At 37.5% G+C, this 10,393-nt stretch overlaps 2 pseudogenes; one reads left to right on the forward strand and one right to left on the reverse strand.

Moving 5' to 3' along the window:
• The first annotated feature begins 4,943 nt into the window (after positions 1 to 4,943).
• On the forward strand, positions 4,944 to 7,012 carry LOC120160349 (annotated as a pseudogene).
• A 403-nt stretch (positions 7,013 to 7,415) lies between these two features.
• On the reverse strand, positions 7,416 to 9,084 carry LOC120160345 (annotated as a pseudogene).
• Positions 9,085 to 10,393: the final 1,309 nt, after the last annotated feature.

The following is a 10,393-nucleotide window of genomic DNA, read 5'->3' on the forward strand; positions in this document are numbered from 1 at the left end:
ATACCTTTACCCTTATATATATATATATATATAAGTATTATTTTACTCAGATTCCTTTGTCTGGTTTCAAGCGAAAAATAACGTTTTTTTTTATGGATAATGTCAGTAAATTCCTGATTTGCTTCCATAATCATATCATCTGTCCTTTATAATGTTTATAGCAATGTCTTATTTATTGCATACAAACAATAACTTTACATTAGTTAAAGGTAATGACACATGGATTTTCATTTTTCAAACTTTGGGTTGTAATATCCTTGCTTGTAAATGATCTTAAGAGGCTAATAAAGGAGGTTCTCAAGCTTAAATTTATTTAATTTAATTGTTAATTGTTAAAGGTATGATCTTTGCACATAACACCAATGATCGGTTAACTTATGAAAATAATATCTATTTTATATTTATTTAATTAAATGAAAATTGTTTATAAATATCATTTTTTAAACACAATATTATCTCAAAACCATTGAAAGCTTATAAATAAAATTTTAATTCAAGAAAAAAAATATTGATAAGGCAAGGCAAACACAAGCTCCAGACCCAAATCCAGTGTAGCAATTCAAACACTGTCAATCTCCTCCGATACCTTCTCCAACACACTAGAACAGTAAAACTCGCTCCAAAAGTTATATTTTTTAATCTAAGACGATCCAAAAATACTAAACAGAGGGGCGTGCTTTAACTTAATTTACTAATGCAACTAGAGATAGTAAACGGGTACAATTTCGTGGATTCGGCATCGTATTCGCTTCAATTGGGGCGGGAATGAGTATAACTTTAGTGGGTAGTGGACGGGTGTGGATTTAGAAAGTGGTACCCGTCGGGGTAGTGGGCGGGTGATGGGTTTGAGACCTTATCCGCCCCGAATCCGCCTGCCCCGTATCCACCCGCCCACTAAATATCCATTAAATTTTGGACCATTATGAATTTAGGTATAATTTTATAGACTAATTTATAAATCTTAATATTGTATAAGATATAACTTAAAATTTAACCAAATATTAGAGATAAATTTATGAATCAATTTTTTTCTTTCAAACCTCTCGTGCTTTGCTTGCTGGTTACTACGCTGATATTATGGTAGTTCTTCTTCTCTAAGTTTCAAACTCTGTTTTCCAACTCATTCAGGTACACTTTCTTCCTTTTCTTTACTCTAGTCTCCTCTACGGATAGTAGAGTTGTATATCACCTTATACATAGATCCAAAACCACCTTCTCCAATCTTGTTTGATGTATTGAAGTTGTTTGTGGTCGCTTTAATTTGTCGTAAGGTGAATACTCAAGTTTTCAGATCTAATCCTCTTAGTTCTGTTCAAGATACAAGGCCAATAGTCAATACTCCATTATTTTGATTTTGATATTCTGCTGAATCTAAGAGCATTCATATATTGATTTTGATTTTAAGCTAAATGTGAGGACTAATTTAAGCTAAAATTTAAACAACTGAGGGACTGTTTTGTACAAAACGCATAAATCTAGAGAGCCTAAAGCTAATTTACCCCTAAGGTTACGGTGACTAAACGATAATTAACCCCAAAATTAATTAGGTTTAGAACCTAAATTAAAACAAACCTAAACTAAATATTCATTTCAGCCGCTCTAGCTCAATCCTCACGCCCTAACCTTCTCCAACTCTCCCCCTCTCATTCTCACGCAAACCAGAAAACAGTGCCGCAGGCCCGCAGCTGCCGCTTCTCTCGCCTTTCTTCAACAGAGTTCTACACTTCGACTTCTATCATTTTTCCTCGTTCAACCCTAACAGAGACCCACAACCTCCGTGGCTTCAGCCGCCTAGTGCTCCGATGTGGAGCTTAAACTTCTCCTAAACAGATTCCAGTGACAACCTTCATAAAAAACATCCCCAAAACCTTAAACTTAAACCCATAATACCCTCGTAAATACCCAGCTTCACCATTCCATAACCATGCCAGACCACGGCCACCGCGGGTTTCGTCGTCCCCACGGGCTCCAATGAAGAGTCCTAATGCCCGAACCACTCTTTCCTCGCTGGCCTAGGCAAGAAACCCAAACTTTACTGCACATTAATATATGCTCTAGATATGATATGTTCTCCTCAGTACATGATCTATGCCCTTCGAAAATCTTGGTGAACTTTTTTTTCATTCTTGCGTATCTTTTACATGTATATCTGAAAACTTAAAAGAGAAAATCTTTCGCATGTGGCAACATTTAGGTTTTTCAAAGTGGAGATCCCGCTGCTGAAGTTGTGTTGTCGAACATGGTTGTTGCACTTGACCGTATGCTTTTGGATGTAAAGGTAATTATTCTAAAATGCTCTTTTAAGATGAATCTACAGCTTGTAACTTTTATGAACTTCCTTTTTTCAGATACTACATTTCGATTATAAGTTTTTATGAACTTCTACATGAAATATGATGGTAGCTTTTCAAGATCCTTTTGTATTTTAACCCTACCACAAAGCTTTGCGGGAGCCATTGACTACTAAAAGTTTGGTCAAAATTATATTCGACCTTTGATTGATTTCAGGTGAGTGGACAAATACCACACTGTCTTATTATAGTGGTTTCTTTAGTTATGTTGATTTAGGTTGTAGAAAACTCCGCTGATAATTGAATATGGTTTTGTCAAGAAATATATGGTTGTTCAATTTCATAACTTTATTAAGGTGAACCAATACATTAGATTTTCACGTTAGTGATTAGGACATATATGAATGTCACAAGTAAGGTTATATAATTTTTTTATTAATTATATCTTGAAGACAATCTAAGGTTGAAATTGTTTTATATTTTGTATTTTATCTGGTGGTTCATTCGTTGTATATTTCAAAAATTTCACTCCCATTCTTCTTCCTAGAAACATTATTTTACCTGTACCATAGATACAATTTAATTCTTATCAACTGCTGCATAAGCTGTTAATTGTCATTCCTAGTATTGGTTTTGGTGCTTGGTGCTCTGTTCATTATTTTGTGCTTGGTGCTCTGTCCCTTGTTTTGTGTGTCTGCAAGGCATGGATTCGAGCATGGCCAGCATGGGCGACGACATCATTGGTTTCGGTGGATGGTCGACTAGCATGGGTCTTCCTCGATGGGTTCACGTGGGTGATGCGCTATCTCGGGCTTCCTCGTGGATTTACACCATATGTTAATATAATAAACATTAATAATAATACTAATAATTATTATAATAAAACTTCAAAACTTATATTAATTATCCTAAATTTATTGTAATTGTATTTTTTATAGTTCATACATTTATATTATAATGTATTGGTAATGGTTGATTAAAGGGAAAATTATTTATATATTTTAAATGTAATATAAGATTTTTGTAGGATCAAATTCGAGTTTGAGTTCGAGCTTGAATCGAGCTCAAAATCGAGCTTCAATTGAGCTCCTGAATTGTTTTTGAGTTCGAGCCTTTTTAAGTTAGAGTCGAGTTTCAATATTATCTTTCGAGTTCGAGTCGAGCTTGAAAATTTTAGGCTCGAGAGTTTTCGAGTCGAGCCTACATTTAAAGTTTTCGAGTTCGAGCCGAACTCGGCAATACTCGAACTCGACTCGACTCGACTCGACTCGACTCGTTTACACCTTAATAGTGGACGGATGATAGATTAAAAAATATTAGGTGAATACGGAACGGGAGGGCCAACCGGCCCGTTTGCCATCCCGCCCTTCTTTTTCTTACAGGACATAAAGATCAACTCCATTTTGACTCTCTTCAATGTCTTGTCTTTTTGTTTTTTCGGTTTCCTTTGGTATATTGTAAAAATGGAGGAGCAAAAAATATTAGCTTCTTCGGCTGTTGCTGCGGCTACTACTCAGCACGATCCATCGGGTCCGGGTGGAGCTCGATACAAGCTAGTGGCTCCAGCTAAGCTACCGATTTCAAGGTCCGCTTGTATTACGATCCCTCCTGGGCTTAGTCCTTCTTCTTTCTTGGAGTCTCCTGTTATTCTTTCTGATATTAAGGTTAGAGCTGCTTTTAATTTTTATTTTTCTAGGGTTGTGTGGGTTTATGGTTATGTTTGTTTCCCGAGAAAATAGAGGAAAGTTGGCTACTTTTTCAAACATTCACTGGTGAGATTGAATTCTTTCTTTTGTTGAACTGTGGAATTCAAATTGTGAGATTCAAGTTTTTATTTTTATTTACTTTAACGGCAGCTTTTACTGGAGAATTTTTCTTTCTTTGGTTTGGGAAGGAGGAAATGTAATGGGTTACTATATTTGTTTGCTTTCATTTTTGGGTATTTCAAATTCTTGATTTTACATTCCAAGTGGTTCATGATGTTGGAGGCCTTAAAAGAAAAGATTCTGATGCTTCAACACTGCAATTATATAAATTATGAAAAATGGTTCCTCAGTGCCCATGGATTTGTATATTGTGGAAAGAATAAGTTTTGTCCATTTTTTTAATGTGTTGTTGTTAGTATTAAAAAAATCTAGATTGAATTGATTGTGGGAATTGTGGCTTCTTTATATATATGCTTATGTATTTGTCCTTGTTGTAATGTGAGGACATGGTAGAGAACTTTTCCATGTTGTGTAATGTAGAATATGGAATAGATGCTTTTTTTTTGGGGGGGGGGGGGGTGGAGCGGAGTGGATCGATGTATCGATGCTTTATTAAAGGTGATTGTTTCATTTTATATCAAGGATGGAGGATATGACATCATATAGAGTTGAATTTGCGAAAGGGATACGGGTATGGGTAGTGAAGCCTAGGAGTTGAGCTTGAGGTTTTATGACGTTTTTGGCATCAAGTGTAGGGTTTACTGGAAATATATGAATGATATTGTTCTGGAACCACCTTGCCCCGTCCCGCCTCTCCTTTTGTTTATATATTATTATGTTTGACACTAAATAAACATGATGGAATTAGTTTGTTTAATATTTTGATCACTGGCTGATTTGAGCTTTAAATACTTATTCATGCGGATATAGCTGTGCCAAGTAAATTGTTTGTGCTTCTTGTTTTTCAAGGCGGAGCCTTCACCCACTACTGGTTCTCTTTTTAAGCCTCAAGCATTACATGGCTCTGTTGCATGTAGTACATATTCGGCGACTGCTGTGTGTTCTAATGCTTTTGATGAAAAAAATTCAAGCTCCTTTGAGTTTAGACCCCATCCTAGATCAAACATGGTGATTTCCTGATAAATTTAAATAAGATTTTCCTTCTACTGTCCACCTCCACTGATATGTGGTTAGTATTTCTAATGTACAATTGTTTTTCTTTTTTCTCTTATTCAAGGCTCCTGCAGATTTAGATTGTCGAAGAAGTGAGCAATCTCGGCAGATCCAAATTCAATACCAGCCTATATCGTCCAATTCATCAGCTTCAGTTTAGAGTGAGATGGAAGCCTCGAATGAATTGAACCTTTCGGTACCTACTCCTGCCGAAGTTGATGCAAATGAACTAAACCATATAGGTAACCCGAATAGTTGGATGCCGGGGCAGTCTGATCATAGAGTTGGGCCCGTGTCATCCGATGATGGATACAACTGGAGAAAGTATGGACAAAAACATGTGAAAGGATGCGAATTTCCTCGCAGTTATTACAAATGTACACATCCTAATTGTGAAGTGAAAAAGCTATTCGAGGGATCTCATGGACAGATTACTGAGATAATATACAAAGGTACACATGATCACCCTAAGCCTAGCCTCCGATATTCTTCTGGTAATATCATATCTGGCCAAGAGGAAAGATCTGACAGGGTCTCATGTTTCAATGGTAGAGATGGTAAGGAAAAAAAAATACATTCAGTTTTATCTGTCAAGTCCGTTTTTTACTTATGAATTAAACTTTTCTTTTTCTCCATTTTAGACAAGCCATCAAGCGGTTATGGCCAGATAGCTCATAGTATTGAGCCAAATTGTACTGCTGATCTATCTCCTATCCTAGCTAACGACGATAATTTAGATGAGGTTGAAGATGATGATCCATTCTCGAAACGGAGGTGGTGTTAATTTGTTATTGGTCCATAGAGGCTTTATGTTTTCGTTTTGTTGATTGGTCTGGTTGCTAATGATACTAGCATACTACAAGCAGGATGATGGATGGTGGGATTGATGTCACTCCTGTGGTGAAGCCAATCCGGGAACCACGCGTTGTTGTTCGGACTGTGAGTGAAGTTGATATACTGGATGATGGGTATCGATGGCGCAAATATGGGCAAAAAATAGTGAGAGGAAATCCTAATCCTAGGTAATTGTCATTAAATCGATGATTATAGAATTAGAATGTCATAAATTATAATTCAGATCTTTTAATAAGCTCATTTCAACATACAGCTTCTTAAAACACAATATCGCTGCTTACCAGCAGAAAAATCCAAATGAAGTATGTTAACTTTCTTGCCGTCATAAATTAAATTTTCGAATTGAATGTTTATATTTGAGTCTTTTGTGCACAACCATTCTTGACCATATATTTTTGTTATTTTATTATGGTTCTTACATTATAAGATGTTAAATCTTCTGCTTACATTCTATGTAGGAGTTATTATAAGTGCACAAATGCCAGTTGCCCTGTTAGGAAACATGTTGAAAGGGCATCGCATGATCCGAAAGCTGTTATAACCACATACGAGGGAAAACACAATCACGATGTGCCTACTGCAAAGACCAGTAGTCATGATACAGCAGGACCAGTAGCATTGAGTGTACCATCAAGGATTATAGATCGGAAGAAAATGGTGCCATTAGCCTTGATCTTGGTGTAGGGATTAGTTCTGTTGCCGAACAAACTTCGAATGAGAATCATCAGCAATTCCATTCTGAACTGGTCCAAAGCTGCCCTCAGACCGGTGGTTCATGTTTCAACATGGTTCAACCAAATCCGATGGCAGCATATAATGGTTTTCTAAATGGTGGCATGAATCAGTACAGATCTCTAGAAAATCCAAACGAAGGCGGTGTCGAAATTGCACCCCTAAACCATTATGCATTTCCACAGAGCATGGGAAGAATACTAACAGGTTCATAAGTCTGTTAACAATGAAGGTGACAATGAATAAAACAATCTAGATTTTTCTACTATATACATATGTATATGTATGTATTGTTTTAACGTAAGTGTTGTAAAATAAGTTCTTGTTATGGGATTTGTAAGAATATAATATATATTTTCTATCATGTCTTGAAAATGTGACTTGGCTTCCAAATTAGCATATTTGATTGCACAAAATCCCTCTGTTATTTTCCCTTGTTTTGTCATAGTTTTCAACTGAAATGTGAACGTTTTCAGGCAAATGGACTCCAGCTAGCAGCCTAGCACCATATCCATGAAAAAACATGTTCATAACTGTGAAATGAAAAAAGAGCGGTTTGCTGATGCACCAGCAATGTGAACATTACAGCTTGGAAAACGCGTACCACCAGATATTGTTACCAAATAAATGCTAATCTTGTGTTTTTGCCTTTTCCCCCCTCTGAATAATGGTTCTATCGACACTGTCATAGCAGTTGCTGGTCGGTTAACATGTCCATGCACAACAAGCGATAATAGCTCGATTCATCCAGCCGAGGTAAAGAACACCATCTATCTCTTCAAGTGTATACTTATCACAATAGCTTTGCAGCAGGGTTTTGATGGTAGTATTGATGAATGAACTTAATGGAGAGGGTGTAAAGCCAGCCATCATGAACCTCGATTTGCCTAAAAGTTCATGACGTTCCACTCTTTCAGGCCCTTCACATGCTATAATGTTGACGATCTTCCGGGCCAGACAGTGCTGTTCGACATTGATCCGCTCCTTGGTGTTCCCTTGGGAGGCTAACGTCGATTGATTCAAAGACCGCCAAATAATGATCCATTAACTCCCGGAAACGGGGAAGGAACAGGGTGGTATTTGTATTCGCTTCTTGCTCAACAAGCGTCACTACCTTGGGGGACAAACTCTTCACCAGCCCCTACAGTCTGTCCCGATAGTTCTCAGTGCCCACACTTTCATCCGGCTTGTGATGCAGCATCGTGGCAAAATTTTCTGCAATGGCTTCACCGGGTTGAATCACTAGGTTGTCAAGTTGAACCTCGGTACCAAAAATAGCAGCAGCATTTAACTCAAAGGGTACCTTACATGACTCGGCAAGCTTGCATAGTCGCTGCCCATTTCAAGTCCTCCCCCTCTGGCAAAAGATGATGCAGGGTCGTCAATGCCGGTAATACGGATGCTTGGAGGTCCTCCAGGCCGAGCAGTAAGAGCATGGATTACGGCCAACCATTGGCTTCCTTGGGCAATCTGAAAATCAATTATATGGACTCGACTTTCTTCTTTCATGGCTTCAGCAATTGCCCCGTTTGACGACATATAGCCGAACTTGAAATATGGGCAGACTTCATAGAGGATGTGCATGTATGAAAGCAGTTCGGCACTGACAGGCTCTTTACTTCTTAGGGCTTTGTAGATAGCACTTCCCAATGAAACCCACCTTGCAACAAGCCCTTCCACCATGTAGGCTCCTAGACGTTGGATCGGCTCACCTGAAACCGACACCATTTGACGTAATTGCATAATCAAGCAGTCAGCCATATACTCATCTTTATTTTCTATAGCTTTGGCACAAGCACAAAGCAGTTCTTTCAGGCCCCCCCTGGCGATCATTTCCACCATGTATTTCCACCTCTCCGCTTCTGTGTCTCCGCCAGAAGCGGCGATTACATGAAGGTCCAAATTATCTACACCGTTGCCTAGCATAGCAGTTTCCAATTGTCTTATCATGTGCCCCAAGTCATTTTCATTGTCTATCACATAAGAACCGCTTATTGGTGAACCACATGTATTTTCCGGAGAATGATGATGGTCTGACGGGTGCGAAACAGGACTTCCATCGGGCGAGAGACTGGCAGTTGAAGAAGAGTTCTGCACAACGGATGATGAATCAAGGGTGCATTATTGTTCCAGATGATGAGCCGATTGTTGCATGCCATTGCTGCCGCCATTGGAGCATGACTGGTACAGATTTATGCTCTGGTTGGGAGGCCAACAAAAGAACTCCAGCTCAGGCACCGGCTGGTCAAAGTACTTGCCTGTAATTTTATGTTTCTCAGACATTTGCATTGGAAAAGTTTCTTTCAGTAAATTCTACGAGTCAACAGACAACATGTAATTTACCTGAAAAAAGGTTTATATAAGCAGTTTAATCATTGACGGGACAGAAATAATCTCACTTATTCATGCAACCAAACATTTACCAGTAGAACACAGTAAGATTTTTGCAGAATCTGGGATTAACCAGTTGCCAACATAGAACTGAAAGTTCTTTCTGAAAATTAAAAGAACAAGAAATTTTGCTGCAATAAGAGGGACACGAGCAACAACAACAAACATGCATCATATAGGATGAAGCTATGAACTTGTTTTACATTTTCCTAAGAGAGGAGATATCAAGGATAACCTCATAATCTATAGAGCAATGGTCAAATCTTTTATAGAACATCCAAAAGCATTACTTTCAAACATGCATGAACATGAAGATTATACCTCTTTTTTTACAACAGTATATATATTAGCTCAAGAAAAAAAATGCAGAAACTTAGCATTGAAATTAAGCTGAAAGCCCGCTTATCATTTTATAAGCAAAACAAATTCATTTCTGACCTGAAATACATCAATAGAATTATATAAAAGAAGCACAAAACACTCAAAACAAGACAACTTCTCAACCCAAAAAAAAACAATATCAAGTAATAACAAAGAACCTAGTCCATTTCAATAAAAAAAGATTCAACGAATTATTTTCTTCCGATACCTTCTTTTGATTCCTCCTCCAACTTAAGAAATCTGGTATTTGGATTGGGTTTCAAAGAAGAAAAAGATCTGAAAGGTGAGAATCTCAAACTACAAAGTGTCAAGTGCCAATTTGCCAACCACATAGGCGTATCAAACCTTCACTTTATAAGAGAAATTCATTGACAAATGACATATTTCCGGAAATTGCATATCCTGACACTGACAAAATGACATATTTACTTGCCTAAGACATCAACCACATTTCACTACATCCAACCATTACTCGAAAAGATCAGAATAGCCTCCATGATCATATAAAAAAAATCATAAAAAGTTGAAGCTTTTATATATGTCAAATCATTTTTTCTATGTAGATGTTGCCAAAGTTTAACTTTCTTTCTTTATTGGTTAATAGTTTTTAGATAAGCAAGTGACATAGTTGGAAGTAAAAGTGTGAAGGAAGATCAAAGGTTTTTTTAGCTGTAATGGGGACACAAGGGAATTCTGGCCTGACTTGTGTTTCAAAAAGGAGACACCTTTTGACAATTGACCGATGGAAAAAGGGAGAAATATGGAAACCCAGAGTGTTGGTTAAGTTCAGCCTAGTGTCAAAAGGATAGGAAAACTTAGCCTTGTTAGATTTCACAGCATGCCCAACACGGTTTAATCCCCCTT

Source organism: Hibiscus syriacus, unplaced genomic scaffold, assembly GCF_006381635.1.
Source record: "Hibiscus syriacus cultivar Baekdansim isolate YM2019G1 unplaced genomic scaffold, ASM638163v2 tig00111392_pilon, whole genome shotgun sequence".
NCBI classification, from domain to species: domain Eukaryota; kingdom Viridiplantae; phylum Streptophyta; class Magnoliopsida; order Malvales; family Malvaceae; genus Hibiscus; species Hibiscus syriacus.